Source organism: Stegostoma tigrinum, chromosome 33 (assembly GCF_030684315.1).
Source record: "Stegostoma tigrinum isolate sSteTig4 chromosome 33, sSteTig4.hap1, whole genome shotgun sequence".
Lineage (NCBI taxonomy): Eukaryota > Metazoa > Chordata > Chondrichthyes > Orectolobiformes > Stegostomatidae > Stegostoma > Stegostoma tigrinum.
The window spans coordinates 36143016-36161180 of NC_081386.1; the positions used below are offsets into that span (position 1 = coordinate 36143016).

Genomic DNA, 18165 nt, shown 5'->3' on the forward strand with positions numbered 1-18165 from the left:
TTACCAGAACCTCTCATTGTATTGCTGCTATATTGCAATATCTTGATCATACTACTCAGCAGGAGAACCAGCAATTACTTTGAACTTCATTAGCAAAAACAAAACAAAACATGCTCGGCAGAGCCATAAGACTAATTCAGAAATGTCAGCCATATCAGCCTGGCTCACATCACAAGGTCATGGTTCAAATCAGAGTATAGAGAGGAAGATCTGAGTGCATCACAGTAAACTCCACCATTCTATAAAACAAATACTAAACCCTAGTAACAAATGAGATATAACTTGGCCTCAGCAACATCACGCTAGGACACCAGGAAAAACTCTATTGCTTTTCTTCCAATTGTGGACCAGCAGGTTGTATTCTTGAAGACCAGCCAACTTGTGAATGCCTGTTTGCCACTGGCTGTTCCATCTTGTCTGATTTCTTTAGGACAGTTTCTGTAAGTTTTGTATTTGCATCTGTTTTATAAATGTGTCTGTTCACTCAACAGTGGATGTAGTTTCAGATGATGTTTCATCCTTAAGACATTTCTAACTATGCAACACTCTTTCAGTGCTGAAGTACTAGACTAAATGCTGAGCTAAAGTCTTTGGTATGTAACTTGAACGCATGCTCTTGTGGTGCTAGTCAGCCACAGCTGACATCTTTTCACTCTGCTTTAGTGAGAGTCATTACAAACCTCTTGGGTCAATTTCCCTACACTGGTACTTCTTGATGTGTCTTTCACTTCTAATCACATGGTCATCATAGAATTTCACCATGTAAAATTACAAGATTCAGTTGTGTTGTCCCAGAGTTAGTTATTTAGGGATGAGAAAGAAAGAAATGCCCATTAACTTATTCCTTTAAAGTAGAGCAGTCACATAATTACAGGGTACGCTGAGTACACTGACTATATAACATCCCTTCATTATGGATGTGAGTTTGCTCGCTGAGCTGGAAGGTTAGTTTTCAGACGTTTCGTCACCATTCTAGGTAACATCAGTGAGCGTCTGATGAAGCGCTGGTGTTATGTCCTGCTTTCTATTTATCTGTGTACAGATACAATACACAAATAGAAAGCGGGACATAACACTGATGTTACCTAGAATGGTGACGAAACATCTGAAAACTAACCTTCCAGCTCAGCGAGCAAACTCACATCCAGAAACTCAACCGGAGCTACAAATCTTCTCAAAACTCGCTATCCCTTCATTATGACATACAAAATTGTGAAGCATATGGAAAATTGGCAGAAACTCTTGAACGTTCAAAACAGGATGAGAACAGCCACTGCCAACCAGGCTTCCATGAGTCAGCTGCACAGCAAGAACAAGCCAGTCACCAAAATTAAGCAGCTGGACTTCAGCAGAACTCATGCTGTGTTAAAAAGGTACAATTTACATTATCCAATAATTGCCATTAAGCGACTAAAAACAGACATCCCAAACCTTGCCAGCCCAAACTTTGCTGCAGCAAACAGAAATCAGTAATTATTTGACAATTCAATTTCAGAAAAAAAAACTTCAAGACAGATGGATCTCCCCGATTTATTGCTCAAAGAATTCAGGACCATGTCTACAAATCACAGTAATCTAATCAACGATAATGTAGAGCACAGGAACACCACAGAATTTGGGATTATAGCAAAACAATCCAAAAAAGATGCTTAATTGTGATGGGAGGAATGCACTGATAAAATCAAGCCCCACCACTCTGCTAGTCACAAATAGAATAGGTATATCGCTGCAATTACCAAAACGCTCAACTATTCATTTTTGTACACTGTCCAGGATCAAAATAAATCTTTACCAGTCTTTTTTGATAAATTCAAAGGAATTTACTAGAAATGAATTTTATACTTAAACAAATAGGAAACACTGATCAACCTCTAAGCTACAACTATTCAGAAATATTTTTTAAATTAAAGGTTTAAAGGGAAGAAAAACCCTGCTGGTCAAGGGTCTGGGAAAAGTAAAGACTTCCCACATTCACTGACTTTCCTGTCAACAATGTTGAATTGCCAACAGTCACTGACAGATGGTAGAACTTCATTCTGTAATCAATCTGAATTTTAGTCTTTAGACATGGTCACAGCTCTCCAGGTTTCACAACGTAGTCAGAAATACTGGCATCTGGAAACTCCCAGGTTTCTTGGAATGTTTATGGACAGCAGAATTTCAGAAGAGAGGGCTGAAGCTTCTGGGGTGCCTTCCTTTCTGATGCCTGGGTCTGTAAAGCAGAATTCTAAGTTCATCCTTCATCTTCTTGAAACCTTTGCTTGCCTGCTTTCTCCAAAGCCCTTACTCTTCCTGTAAATAGCAGGTGGCTCATAACACAAGCTGCTGACTTCGTCCTTGATGAAACCTTGATCACCCAGAAAATGGTCAAACTGTTCCAGATTTTCCAATTATTTCACATGAGAATGCATATTTATCTTTAAGGACTATCAAGGGTTACTAGATCAATGACAAGGCCCCTGCAACATTTATTTTGATCCCCAATGTATCTAAATGCAAACAGATCAAAAAACTTAATTTTGAATTGCACAGTTCAGCTGGAATGTCTGCGCACTCAATACCAGACCAAGACAATCATCATTGTGCTCAATCTTATGCTGTATAATGAGAGATAATGGGAACTGCTGATGCTGGAGAATTCCAAGATAATAAAATGTGAGGCTGGATGAACACAGCAGGCCAAGCTGCATCTCAGGAGCACAAAAGCTGACGTTTCGGGCCTAGACCCTTCATCGGAGAGGGGGATGGGGAGAGGGAACTGGAATAAATAGGGAGAGAGGGGGAGGCGGACCGAAGATGGAGAGTAAAGAAGATAGGTGGAGAGAGTATAGGTGGGGAGGTAGGGAGGGGATAGGTCAGTCCAGGGAAGACGGACAGGTCAAGGAGGTGGGATGAGGTTAGTAGGTAGATGGGGGTGCGGCTTGGGGTGGGAGGAAGGGATGGGTGAACACCTCCGCTCAGTTCGCAACAAACAACTGCCCCTCCCAGTCACAAACCATTTCCACTCCCCCTCCCATTCTCGAGATGACATGTCCATCATGGGCCTCCTGCACTGCCACAATGATGCCACCCGAAGGTTGCAGGAACAGCAACTCATATTCTGCCTGGGAACCCTGCAGCCTAATGGTATCAATGTGGACTTCACCAGTTTCAAAATCTCCCCTTCCCCTACTGCATCCCTAAACCGGCCCAGTTCGTCCCCTCCCCCCACTGTACCACACAACCAGCCCAGCTCTTCCCCCCCACCCACTGCATCCCAAAACCAGTCCAACCTGTCTCTGCCTCCCTAACCGGTTCTTCCTCTCACCCATCCCTCCCTCCCACCCCAAGCCGCACCCCCATCTACCGACTAACCTCATCCCACCTCCTTGACCTGTCCGTCTTCCCTGGACTGACCTATCCCCTCCCTACCTCCCCACCTACACTCTCTCCCCCTATCTTCTTTACTCTCCATCTTCAGTCCGCCTCCCCCTCTCTCTCTATTTATTCCAGTTCCCTCTCCCCATCCCCCTCTCTGATGAAGGGTCTAGGCCTGGAACGTCAGCTTTTGTGCTCCTGAGATGCTGCCTGGCCTGCTGTGTTCATCCAGCCTCACATTTTATTATGCTGTATAATGTTTAGTTCAGATTTCAGCTAGGACTGAAAGTCTCAACAGGCCCTCATTCTAATAGTGCACTTTCATCTGTCATGCCCCCATTGGCAGAGGCAGCGATCATTGTTTCAGGATGTATTATTTCCTACTTTCAAGCCTCAGGAGAGAAACTAGATGCAATGAAATTGACATCTTCCTTTGGAGTTATTGTCTTTAGCTTCTGTTTTTCTGGGGATAATTCTTGAATGACCTACATTTTGAGAGAATCTTTGGGACATTGGCATTATCTAGCAATGGAGGAATCAAGAATATTTGGATGTTCTACTGCCACTCAGAACAAGATCTTCTGCTGTTACAAACAGCCACTTACGCAGGAACTAACGTCACCACAAACCATCTCCAAAATTCAAAGGCATTGTTACTCATTTCACATTGCGCCTTTAGCATCACATCTTTAGCCTTGCTAACCAGAGGTAGAATATTGCAGGAAGCAAGCTCAGGTGTCGAATATGCAGCCAATCATACAGTAATAAGTAGCAAGCAGCTGGGAAACTTGTATTTTAACTTTTAAATCAGTGGTTTAAAGGCAGAGAATTGTTGTAGAAGATGATTCAGCTCAACTTCCAATTCCAGTTTCAATGAATGGAGTGAAGTTTGCAAAGCTCCAAGGCATGCACATATGCTCTATATGCAAGGGAGCCCACCCTCTTCCCACCAAGGACATAAGCTTCCAGTGTAACTGACAGCAAGACTCTGACAAAGTGTAGATTTACAATTCCTTCAAGACACCAATTGAATTCCAGTACCAGCTGGCACCCACCATTCCCTGAAGGCACAATTACTTACATGACTGAAAACTCCTAATCAGAATCGAAACCTGCTTGTTGGAGGTGGAGAGGTACGTTATGAACTGTTTGCAGCATCTGTTGACAATCCAAGCACTTGCATCAGAACAATGGCTTCATTCCAAGATTCACAGCCAGCACGGCGGCTCTCCAGGACCCGTGGGTGACGGGGAATAACTAACAACGTCTGTTCCTAGCTTCTCATGTGTTTATAGAGAAATTTTTTTAATGTTGTAAAAAATTCCTTTAAATTTATTTTAACAAAACATTCTTGTGGTCTGATCAGAAGTCAAATTTGTGCCAATTTAAGAACTACAGATAGTTCTGTTTTGAACAGTGTCAGAACTGGGCCAATACCATCCAAAATGTTCGATACCAATTAGTTTCCCAAAAATTGTATAACATTTTTTAAAAAGGCAGAGAGGACATCATACTTTCAAGCTTTTACCCTGGCATAAACAGAGTCCAACTCTCCCTGATTTAGGTATATTGCTTCAAACACCTGCTTGCAAGGGTTAAATAACCAAACTGCTCCCCAGGCTGAAAGCTACATCCAGGCCACGCTTTCACTACCGTGGATATATTACACTTGTCTCATGTTAGCTCCATTATTGGCAATGACCTCAAAGGCAAGTGTAAGCTTCAGGGGTTTAACAAAATAGAGATCATAGAACAGGCTGAGCACATTTTAAAAAAATTAACATCACGAATCTACTGATGACCATGAAACCATTGCTGACTGTCAGAAAAACCCATCTGGTTCACTAACGTCCCTCAGAGAAGGAAATTTGCCATCCTTACCTTGTCTGATCTACATGTGACTCCAGACCTGCTGCAATGTGGCAGACTCTCAAGTATCCTCTGAAATGGCCTAACAAGCCACTCCGTTGTATTAATCACTACAAAGACTTAAATGAAATCAGGGGAATCACTTGGTATCGACCAGCGCACTGGAAAAGAGAATGGCAGAAAAAGCTCTGTCATCCTTGCAAAATCCTCCTTATTAACATCTGGGTGATGAAGGCCAAATTAGAAGAGCTGTCCCACAGATCAGTCAAACAGCAGCCTAACATTGTCTGAGATTCCGTGAGTATGATTGTGGCCCAGACACCATCGCCATCCCGGATATGTCCTGTACCAGCAGATCAGGCCAAAAGAAGTGGCAGCACAGTGGTATACAGGGAGGGATGAGGGTGCTCCAGGAGTTCTTAACATTGGTACTGGACCCCATGAAGTCTCGTGGCTTAAGGTTAAAAATGGGCGAGGAGGCCTCCTGATTACCATGTATCCTCCTCCCTCAGCTGATGAATCAGTTCTCCTCTAATGTTGAGCAACACTTGGATTAAGGACCGAGGGCGGCAAGGTCACAGAATTTACTTTGGGTGGGGATTTCCATTGCCAAGAGTGGCTCAGAGCAATATTACTGATTGAGATGGTTAGGTCCTGCTGTACTCTGTTTGCAGCAGGTGGTGAGGGAACCAAAGGGGGAAAACATACTTGTCCTCAGCCTTAGCGACCTGCCAGTTGCAGATGTATCTGTTTACAATAGTGTCAGTAACAGTGGCCACTACAGAGTCTTGTGGAAACAAAATCCCCTCTCTTCAGGTGTGAACTGAGAATTGAGAATAACCTCCATCATGTGGTGTGGCAACATCACTGTGCTGAATGGGACAGACTTCAAACAGATCTAACAACTCAAGACTGTATATCCATGAGATGCCATAGGCCATCAACAGGAGAACTGTACTCCAGCCCAAAGGGTCCGCTTCCATGCTGTTATGCCTCTATGACTCCATAACACATTTGGAATAACTTAATTATGTTGCACAATTCAGTTTGTTTAAACATTTGAATTTTCAGTTGAAGTAAAATGGCAGATAGAAAATTTTAAGACGCATTTTGACAAATCTGTGGAATCTTGGGGCGAATAGTTGTAATTCCAGGTTCACAAAGTTGAACAGAAAACTTCCTTTACACAAGCTGATGTAGGAAAGAGGATAGTATTTGTATTAAAGCAGCACCATTCACATCCAGTGGACATCACAATGATTCATAATGGCACCAAAAAAAAGTATAAGTAGTAAAAGCAACGGGATGCAGCTCTGTAGAAAGCAAGTGTGTGCTTTCTTGCAGCAGAGCTGTCAATAGAGGGCACCTCTCCCTCTCTCTACTTACACTGAATCGACAAACCAATTTAATAAAGGTTATCCAGAGTGCTTTTTGGAAATTTAACTGTATGGCCTCGATGCTTCACTGTGCTTGTAACATCTGCCTGAAACACCACAACAAATGAAACAGGTTCAGCAAAACCTTTGCCTCCAATATTCCACACTATTTAATTTAGAGATAGAATGCTATTAAAGCCAAGAGGAGTACAGCAAAGGCTGGAACTAACTTACTATTTATCCTCTGCCCTGGTTTATCTTCTGGATTTCTCTCCCTAGACTGATTAATGAACCTAACATTTAATAAGATTGTGCTCATAACCTTGGAACAACTGCACTGCTGTTCACAGCTCCAAGGTGGACTCAGCAGAGTCCATGATCAATATGCAAACATCCACTCCATAGTTACACTAACAATCACAATTCACACTTCCTTAGCATAAAGGATGAAAGGTGTAAAATGGTGAAAACACCAATCAAAATTAAAAATAAACTAAAATCGCCAGCTAATGAAAGTACAGCATTATTAAACTTACAGGAGTTGGTTTCACCAAGTAACCAGGGAAAACATTTCAACCGGGAATAAATTCCATTTGTGGTGATATTTTACAGTGCATTCTCTGAAAGTCCATTAGAATTAGAACTAGTGATATATGAGCTAAAGCAACCACACCAGATCCCATTAGTAACAGCCTTCTCAAACTGACTTTTGGCAGCCTTGTGGTCCTGTGTAGTATCCCATCTCTGAGCTCAAATCTAACATCCAGATTTGCTGGTAAAAGTGCATCTGCAATACGTCCACACTGGTTGATTATCAGTCTGCAAGCCCAGCCAACACAACTCACTCCAGGAATTTACAGCAGGGTTGTTTCCTGGTCAGTCATCCTGCAGAAGGTAACAGTTAGGACTGCAGTACCCTACTGATGAGCCTGGAGCAATCCAAAAGGAAGTCCTTGGCTCAACCCGCAGAAACAAAGAACAAGAGAAAAACCAGACAGACAACCACGGAACAGCCAGCTTCATACTTTATTTCCACCATCATACACCCTGCATCACAGCTGTCTTGACACCAATTTTGCTCGAGTTTCCCAACAAGTGAATGCGGCCTGTTGGGGCTTCTGTGGTGGTGATAATGGTGTTAAGTGTAAGGGATCACGGGGATGACTACAGGCTCCCTTTATTGCACATTCCAGGGCAGCCCACTAAACCCTCTAACCAACAGTACTCAAACATCAGGATAACCAAGTCAGAATCATAGTCATTACTGCACACAAAATGGTCATTTCACCAAGCAAACCAATGCCAGCTCTGTTATACAATCCAGTCCATATTATTCTCACACGTGATCCCTCTAGCCCTTGCATAACTATTTCCATCAAAACTCAACTAACTTTCAGGTTCATACTCAATTTGTCATGAAGTATTTAGAAATCAAATTTAAAAAAAGCTTTGCTTCATGCAAATTGGAGAAATGCACAACCTTAGCAAACATTCTGGTCCACGTTGTTATATGTTAGTTTTAGAATGAACAGTGGAGTCAACAAGAGGATCGATAGGGACCAAGTCATGAAACAGACCTAAAGCATTCGAAACACAGCAAATAAAAAGGCTAGTCCACATTGTTATCTTCAATCCTCAGTGCTGACTGACCAAAGCGTAAAGCTGGATGAACACAGCAGGCCAAGCAGCATCTCAGGAGCACAAAAGCTGACATTTTTGGGCCTAGACCCTTCATCAGACCCTCTCTGATGAAGGGTCTAGGCCCGAAACATCAGCTTTTGTGCTCCTGAGATGCTGCGTTCATCCAGCTTCACACTTTGTTATCTTGGATTCTCCAGCATCTGCAGCTCACATTATCTGAGCACTGAGGATCGAGACCATTAACAAGAATCCACTTTGAAATACACTTAAATCATGATTTACAGAGTGAAGTATCACTACAGGGACATTTTCAGTGAGCAAGACTTTTGCACAATTTTTGGAGAAAGTACAACGTGGAGTGAAGACGACTCCTTGCTCTCGAGCAGTACAGGGTGAAGCAACCACTCCTACCCACGTATTTCTCAACAAATTTGAATGATCAGCAAATCAAATAGCTTAAAATAACAAGGTTTTATTACAGAATTTACACTTGATTAGAATTAAACAGCTTTGTGGAGCAGGCTCTCAACATTTATATTACAGTATATGTTCCACGAGCTTTTTATTTTAACACTGCATTTACAAGGATGTTGCTAGGGTTGGAAGGTTTGAGCTATAGGGAGAGGCTGAATAGGCTGGGGCTTTTTTCCCCCATGGAGCATTGGAGGCTGAGGGGTGACCTCAGGAGGTTCGTAAAATCATGAGGGATATGAATACAGTGAATAGCCTAGGTCTTTTCCCCAGGTTAGGCAAGTCCAAAACTAGAGAGTATAGATTTAAGCTGAGAGGGGAAAGATTTAGAAGACACTTATGGGGCAGCTTTTTCACGCAGAGGGTGAGGCGTTTATGGAATGAGTTACCAGAGGAAGTGGTGGAGGCTGATACAGTATAACATTGAAAAGGTATGCATGGTTAAATGAATAGGAAGGGTTGAGGGTTATGGGTCAAATGGGACTAGATTAATACGGTATATCCAGTCTGCATGGACAAGTCAGATCAAAGGGTCTGTTTCCATTCGGTATAGTTCTATGACTAAATCTTTACTGTTCGTTATCTATGCAAAATATTTAGCAGTTAAATGTCAAAACAAAGGCGAAGCTAAACTAGAACTGAAAATTTTGTGAAGACTAGTTTTTATTAACTTTCTGATGCCCTATTAGGAAATTCTGATGTACTACACAGAGCTTTGACTTATCCTAACATTTCTGGACTCGAGTTTTTGGAAAGGTTAAAGATACCCCATTTGATCTAGAACAGTGACAGACTCTTCCTACTGCAGCAGTTTCTTGGCAAAAAAAAAGTCTGTTGCAAACTGTCAGCCATCAGGACTGAACTTGGCATCAGCCTCTAGCCCTCCTTGAATCAAATGGTCAATCTTCTCACCCAGGGACAAGCCCATGTCATTCACAAACAAATTCAGCTTTAAAGAACTCAGCAAAACTGAACAGAACTTGTAATGACCCTATTCCTTGTATTTTTCCACATTTCTGATCGTGAACGGAAACTGGAAAATAACTTTTAATAACCAAGGACTGTTGAAGGATTGCCGCACTTTTAAAAGTAACCTAGCACTTGTTATAAGTGTATCAGAGATAATGGGAACTGCAGATGCTGGAGATTCCAAGATAATAAAATGTGAGGCTGGATGAACACAGCAGGCCAAGCAGCATCTCAGGAGCACAAAAGCTGACGTTTCGGGCCTGGACCCTTCATCAGAGAGGGGGATGGGGGGAGGGAACTGGAATAAATAGGGAGAGAGGGGGAGGCGGACCGAAGATGAAGAGTAAAGAAGATAGGTGGAGAGGGTGTAGGTGGGGAGGTAGGGAGGGGATAGGTCAGTCCAGGGAAGACGGACAGGTCAAGGAGGTGGGATGAGGTTAGTAGGTAGCTGGGGGTGCGGCTTGGGGTGGGAGGAAGGGATGGGTGAGAGGAAGAACCGGTTAGGGAGGCAGAGACAGGTTGGACTGGTTTTGGGATGCAGTGGGTGGGGGGGAAGCTCTATCTCTGCCTAGTCTTTTCATCTGCCCACACACCTTTTGTTTGTGCCTTTCTGTCGGCGTAGAGGGGAAATTTCTAAGGGGGAGGTCTGCAGAGCTATATGCCAGTCATTCGTAATTCTTTAACTATAGTTAGAGTCTGTTTACATGTAATATATGGGAATTCTGTTAAGTACAGAAACCTGGTGCATACTTTACCACTGGATCAGAAAGTTTGGTGGCAACTCAGGAATACTGCTGCTTGGATTCCAACATGCTACCACAGTGAGCCGTAACAACTTATTCCAGGAAATAGCCTGAGCCATCACTTCACATGTTCATACATTTAGGGGATCAAATCCTAAGGCTTGAAATTTTGATATTAGTGGACAAACTTCATTAGTTAAGTAGAAGAATTTAGGTTGTATTAAATATGAAGCTCGGAACCAACATTAACATCCCCGAGGTTACCACAGATCAGAAACCGAATTGGATCAGCCATATAAATACCGTGGCTACAACAGCATGTCAGAGGCTAGAAATCTTACAAATAACTTAGCTCTCGACTCCCTGAAGATTGTCCACCATCTGTGCGGCACAAACCAGAAGTGCAATGAGATACTCACCACTTGCCTGGATGAATGCTGCTTCAAAAATCACACAAGCAGCTTGACACCACCTAGGTCAATGCAGTCCACTTGATTGGCACCAGATCCACAAATATCTACCTCCCCCACCGCAAGTCAGAAGAAGCAGTGCGCACCATCTATGGGATTCTCTGCAGAAGGATCTTATACAGCATTTTACAAACCCATGATATCACTACAAGGACTGACAAGGGTATATGGGAGCATCATTACCTACAAAACGGAGTTTGCACGTTCTCAGCGTCTGTATGGGTTTCCTCCAGGTGCTCTGATTTTCTCCCACGGTCCAAAGATGTGCATATTACATCGACTAACCATGCTAAATCACTCAGTGATGTTTAGGGATATGCAAGCTGGATGGTTTAGCCATGGTACATGCAGGGTTAGGGGTGGCTGGGTCTGGGTGGCACATGGAGAGTGAGTGCAGGATTTGATGGGCCAAATAACCTCTCACCACACTGTAGAGATTTTACAATTCTCTCCTAGCCACAGATGATCCTGGACTTCAAAACATATCACTGTGCCTGCAGTTATTTATTTTGTTAAATCAACCCATCTAGGGGCCTTCTTACACAAACCTGGAGCAGGTGGGACTCGAATTCAGACCTCCTAGCTCAGAGGTAGGAAGACTATCAATGTGGCATAACAGCCACATTTCTGCAGTGTAGTTGGGACAAAATCCTGGAACACTTTCCCTAATATCACTGTAGGTGTCCCTACAAAAATAGTGAACTGCAGCAGTTCAAGGCGGCAACACACCACCTTCTACCGTGAAGCTAGCAATAGGTTCATCATTGGGATAATTAAATGCTCAAAAGATTGCTACAAATAATGGCTGCCACAGGTTCCTTTAGGAATCAAGTTGGGATGGCAGGACTGACAAATGAAGAGAAACTGAATCAGTTAGGACAAAACTCACTGAGGTTTAGCAGCATCAGGGGTGGTGATTGTGGTGGAGGAAGACCTGGGATCTGTAAAATTCTAACGGGATTAGACATGGTAAATGTGAGAAGGATGTTCCCTATATTTAGGAATTCCAGAACTGGGTGTCATAGTCTTTAAAAAAAAATGTAGATCATTTAGGACTCAATCGTATTCAGAGTCATACAGCTCAGAAGCAGACCCTTTGCTCCAACTTGTCCATACTGACCAAGTTTCACAAGCTAAACTAGCTGCATTTACCTATTTTTGGCCCATATCCCTCAAATTTTCCTACATGTACCTGTCCAAATGTCTTTTAAATGTTTAACTGTACCTGCATCTACCACTTACTCTGGCAGTTCATTCCACATATGGACCACCCAGTTGAAAAAAATTACCCCATTCTCCTTTCACTTTAAAGATATACCCTTTAGCTTGGGATGCCCCTACACTAAGAAAAAGACCTTTTCAATTTATCTTTTATCTGTGACCCTCGGTGATTTTATAGACCGCTAAAGGTCAACCCTCGACTTTGTATGCTCCAAGAAAAAAAGTCCAAGCCTATCAACACGGCTTTGTGAGGGGTAGGTCATGCCTTACAAACCTTATCGAGTTTTTTGAGGATGTGACTAGAAAAGTTGATGAGGGTCGAGCTGTGGATGTGGTGTATATGGACTTCAGTAAGGCATTTGATAAGGTTCCCCATGGTAGGCTCATTCAGAAGGTCAGGAGGAATGGGATACAGGGGAACTTAGCTGCTTGGATACAGAATTGGCTGGCCAACAGAAGACAGCGAGTGGTAGTAGAAGGAAAATATTCTGCCTGGAAGTCAGTGGTGAGTGGGGTTCCACAGGGCTCTGTCCTTGGGCCTCTACTGTTTGTAATTTTTATTAATGACTCGGACGACGGAATTGAAGGATGGGTCAGCAAGTTTGCAGACGACACAAAGGTCGGAGGTGTCGTTGACAGTGTAGAGGGCTGTTGTAGGCTGCAGCGGGACATTGACAGGATGCAGAGATGGGCTGAGAGGTGGCAGATGGAGTTCAACTTGGATAAATGCGAGGTGATGCATTTTGGAAGGTCGAATTTGAAAGCTGAGTACAGGATTAAGGATAGGATTCTTGGCAGCGTGGAGGAACAGAGGGATCTTGGTGTGCAGATACACAGATCCCTTAAAATGGCCACCCAAGTGGACAGGGTTGTTAAGAAAGCATATGGTGTTTTGGCTTTCATTAACAGGGGGATTGAGTTTAAGAGTCGTGAGATCTTGTTGCATCTCTATAAAACTTTGGTTAGACCGCACTTGGAATACTGCGTCCAGTTCTGGGCGCCCTATTATAGGAAAGATGTGGATGCTTTGGAGAGGGTTCAGAAGAGGTTTACCAGGATGTTGCCTGGACTGGAGGGCTTATCTTATGAAGAGAGGTTGACTGAGCTCGGTCTCTTTTCATTGGAGAAAAGGAGGAGGAGAGGGGACCGAATTGAGGTATACAAGATAATGAGAGGCATAGATAGAGTTGATAGCCAGAGACTATTTCCCAGGGCAGAAATGGCTAGCACGAGGGGTCATAGTTTTAAGCTGATTGGTGGAAAGTATAGAGGGGATGTCAGAGGCAGGTTCTTTACGCAGAGAGTTGTGAGAGCATGGAATGCGTTGCCAGCAGCAGTTGTGGAAGCAAGGTCATTGGGGTCATTTAAGAGACTGCTGGACATGTATATGGTCACAGAAATTTGAGGGTGCATACATGAGGATCAATGGTCGGCACAACATTGTGGGCTGAAGGGCCTGTTCTGTGCTGTACTGTTCTATGTCCTATGTTCTATGTTCTATCCTTATAACTTAAACCCCGAGTGGAGAGCTTCTGGAATTCTCTGCCATAGAAAGCAGTTGAGGCCAAAACATTGAATGTTTTCATGGCGTTAGATGTAGTTTTTTAAGGATATGAGAAGAAAGCAGAAACAGGGTACAGAGTTTGATATCAGCCATGATCACATTAATGGTGAAGTAGACTAAAAAAGGGCCAAAAAGGCCTCCCCTGCTTATTTTCAAAATCAGCTTACACGCAAACACCTCATTATGCTCAGAATCAGAAATATTTTGAAGCATTCAATAAAGGGAGTTCTGAGAAGAATATTTACTGCCTCGGAATCGCAAGTTCATAATCAGCATTTGTTTACTTGCGCATGGGAGAATGCTTTCCAATTTAGGGATAGGCAATAAGTGCCAGCAATATCCACACCTCAAGAATGAATAAAAATAAAAATTTACTTGTTAAAAAAAAAATCACAAATGCAACAAGTTAAAGAGCTTGTTGACAATTTAGCTTCAAATATCAAATAAATTTTCCTGGAAATCATTTGAAAGAGAAGGGATCTTACTTCAGGTAAGCGGAAGATAAAACAAGCTGGTACTGATTCCAGCACTACCACCTATCGTACATTGCTTTTACCTATGTGAGATTCTGTCTCATATGGTTAACTTCAAGCTCCGCACTGCGGTCTTGAAAATGAAACAAAAGAGCCGAGGTAAGGGAATAGCAAACAGACATTTCCAAAATTATAGGTGATCAAATAGTAAATGAGCACCCTAACCATGCTTCCACTGGCTGCTAACTGTTCACAACCATGACAGAGAGGGCAGAGAGAATGTTTTTTGTGTGGAAGGCCAATAGAATACCACTGTCAAGAAATTGACTAGGAAATTCAAGAAACATTTTTACCAAAGAGTGTTGAAAACGTAGAACTCAAATCAGAGAGGGTGTTTGAACATGCAAACATAAATTAGGAGCAGTTATGCCATTTTGCCCTTCAACCTGCTCAAACAATTAATAAAATTATGACTGACCTGTTTGAATTTTGAATTCCACATTGCCATCTATCCCTGTTCAACTTTTTGATTCCTTTGTCTAACAAGAATCTATTTCTGCCTCAAAAATATCAAAAATGACACATATCCACAGTAGTGTAAATGCATTTAAGAAAAGCTAGACAAGCATATGAAAATAAGGGGAGTTGATAGCTTCAACAAGAAAAAAATGGAGGAGGATAGATTGGAGGATAAAGTCATCCTAGACTGGTTGGTCCTTGTTATTAAGCCATGTGTTCTGTAATGTATCCAAATGTGACTTCAGTTTTGTACTTCAAACATTTATGTTATTCTATTGTAACTTACAAATGCGAACCTAAAGATTAACAAAACTAAATAAATGCTAAAATTATCAAAGACATCCAACCAATCAGTGCCATTAAGGAGGATCTATTCCGTAATCCTGAAAGGAGCTCATGCTCACCAGAGCAGCTCTAAACTTTTGAATTAATTTATAATTCACCACTTCATGACCAATAATCAATTAAATCTTTCAAACTAAATTGGGTTATTTACAGAGACAGACTCTGGTCCAACTCTTTCACGCTGACCAGGTTTCCCAAACTAAACCAGTCCCATTTGCCCATGCTTGGCCCATACCCTCTGAGCCTTTCTTATTCACATACTTGTCCAAATGTCTTTCAAACATTGTAACTGCACAAGCATCTCCCACTTACTCTGGCAATTCACTGCACATACAAACCACCCTGTGTAAAAAGATTGCCCCTCAAGTCCCTTTTAAATTTTTCTTCTCTCACCTTAAAGATATCTAGTTTTGAAATCCCCTACTCAAGGTAAAAGGCAAAGGTTTTTTCCCTTATCTATGCCATTCATGATCCTATGAATCTAACTCCTACCCTCAAACTCGTAATCTCCAGGTTAGTAACAAGACCCAGCCTATCGAACCTCTCCTTATAACACAAAGCCTCTAATCTCAGCAACGTCTTTGAATTCTTTTCTCCACCCTTTCCATTTTATAATATCCTTCCTACTGCAGAGCAAACAGAACTGTACAAAGTACTCCAAATGGGGCCTCACCAAAGTGCTGTACAACAGCAACGTGATATCCCAACTCCTCTACTCAACGGTCTGCGCAATGAAGGTAAGCACACCAAATGCCTCCTTCACCACCCTGTCTGTGATGCAACTTCCACGGAATACATACCTGAACCCCTAGGTCTCTGTTGGAGAACACTCCCCAGAGCCCTGCCCTTGTTCATCTCATCAAAATGCAACACCACACATTTATCAAAATTAAACTCCAACTGCCATTTGATCAAGATCCTGCTGTATACTGAAACAACCTCTCCACTGTCCACAAATTTATAACCATGCTTCCTACATTCTTATCCAACAGTGAGCGTAGCACTAATCTCTACAGAACTGCTGGTCATAGGCCTCCAGTCCAATAAACAACCCTTCACTGCCACCCTCTAACACTTACCATCAAAACAATTTTATATCCAAATGGCAAGTTAGCCCTGGGTCTCACTTGATCTAACTTTACTAACCAATGTTAAAGACCTTGCTAAAGTCCATGTAGACGAGCTTCCCACAATGTCTTGGTTTACACTTGATCAGGTCCTGGGGGTTTATCTACCTTTATGTTTTAAGACCTCCTGCAGAGTTTTCAAGACATCAATATTCATTTCCCCTCAGTCCCTAGCTTCCACGCTTTTCTCCACAGTAAATACTGATGTGAAATATTCATTTAGTATCTCTACCATCTCTTGTGGTTGCACACATAGACGATGTCATTGATATTTAAGGGGCTCTATTCTTCCCCTCCTTCCTCTTTTATCCTTAATGTATTTGTGGAATCTTTTTGGATCATCCTTGATCTTATCTGCCAAGGTTCTCACATATCCTCTTTTTGCCATCCTCATTTCCCTCTTAAGAATGCCCCTACACTCTTTATATTGTTCAAGAGAGTCACTTCATCCCAACTGTTTGTGACATATGCCTCCTTTATCTTGACCACAGCCTCAATATCTCGTCATCCTTTGTTCCTTGCTTCTACCAGTCTTGCCCTTCACTCTAACAGGAACATAATGCCTCTGAACTCTCATTATTTCAATTTTGAAAGCCTACTATGTGCTGGTCATTCCTTTACCTGCAAACAGCCCAGACCAATTTCATGTCTCGTACAATCAAAATTAGCCTTACTCCAACTTAAGAAATTTAACTTTAATACAAGGCCTATACTTTTCAATAAGTATTATAAAACTAATAGAACTATGATCAATGGTCTCAAAGTGCTCCCCTACTAATACTTGCCCTGCCTTACTTCCCCAAGAGATTAAGTTTTAATCTTTCTCTGGTACTCACATCTACATATTAATAAAATAAATTTTCTTGAACATGTTTAACACATTCCTCCCGATCCAAGCCCTTAACACTCTGGCAGCCCCAGTCTGTGTTTGGAAAGTTAAAATCCCCCATTTAAAAGCTTTTATTATTACACATGTACTTGATGCATGTAACAATCCTACCAGATCCAATACATCTCAAATCTTTCATTAAAAAAAAATCAGTAAATTTCGCATATAAAGAACTGCTCATAACAGGGAGGTTAAGTGGCCTTAGACAAACACACAGTAAGGTCACAAGGCAGAGGAGGTCAATGACTAGGTATAACTGTAGTACTTCAGACTCACTCAGCTCACTGACTCAAAATCATTATTCCAGCTTTCCAGCATTGACAAAGACATAAATGCTGGACTGAAAACAAAAAAAAATGAAAGAGATCACAGTGCGTGAGGCAGCATCCATGGAAAGAAAGCAAGCTAATGTTTCAAGTCCACCTGCTACGATCGCCAGCATTTTCTGTTTCCAGTTCAGATTCCAGCATCTGCAGTAATTTGCTTCTACAGAAATGCTGAGCAGGTTTGGCAGCATCCATAGAGAGTGAAACAGAGTTAATGTTTCAGGTTGATGACCTTTTATTGAGGCCTGTGTCACATTATTCAAAATGTTCTTGACAAGTCTTCCTTTCTCAATGCAGGCTCACCACCCTACTATGGTATGATGACCCATAGATAATAACCTCCTCTCCTTACGTTTTATTTCTTTTTCTGGTGGTGTTTTCTTTTGGCAGGGTTGGTGGGGAGTAGGGCGAGAGACAGGTGTCAATAATGTTTCCGCCTTCTATTAAATTTTTGTTAAGTATTTTCAGATTTTTTTGTTATTATTTCAGTTCATCAACTCATCTCCTGAAACTCGGGTACCTAGATCAATGCATAACTGGCACATTGAGTTTACAGTTAGGGTTAACTCAAACATCGAGATACTAATTACCGCAACAAGAGGCCTAGAGCTTTCAGAAGGGATAAGAAGGAAAACAGAGGATGCGAAAACAGTTACATATCTTGTGGCAATGTGTATCAACATGAACTGACATCACTCACTGATCAGTTTATAAAGGTATTTATTAGAGCTCCTCCTTTTTCATCTTCAACACATTTCAAACCAGGTGTTCCTTCAATGTGATTAATCAACTCAAGTATAAATAA

The 18165-nt window shown here is 42.0% G+C and overlaps 1 protein-coding gene across 2 annotated transcripts in view; it reads right to left on the minus strand.

Annotated features, from left to right (window-relative positions):
* The window catches only part of pde8a (phosphodiesterase 8A), a 131269-nt gene that overhangs the window by 86493 nt on the left and 26611 nt on the right, over positions 1 to 18165 (minus strand). The window contains exon 1 of one of the 2 annotated variants that reach the window (XM_059639177.1): positions 4439 to 4460. The exons of the other annotated variant lie outside the window; for it this stretch is intronic. The gene's annotated coding sequence lies outside the window, so the exon portion shown is untranslated. Of the gene's footprint in view, positions 1 to 4438; positions 4461 to 18165 lie in introns of those variants that run through there. 2 annotated transcript variants of the gene reach the window in all.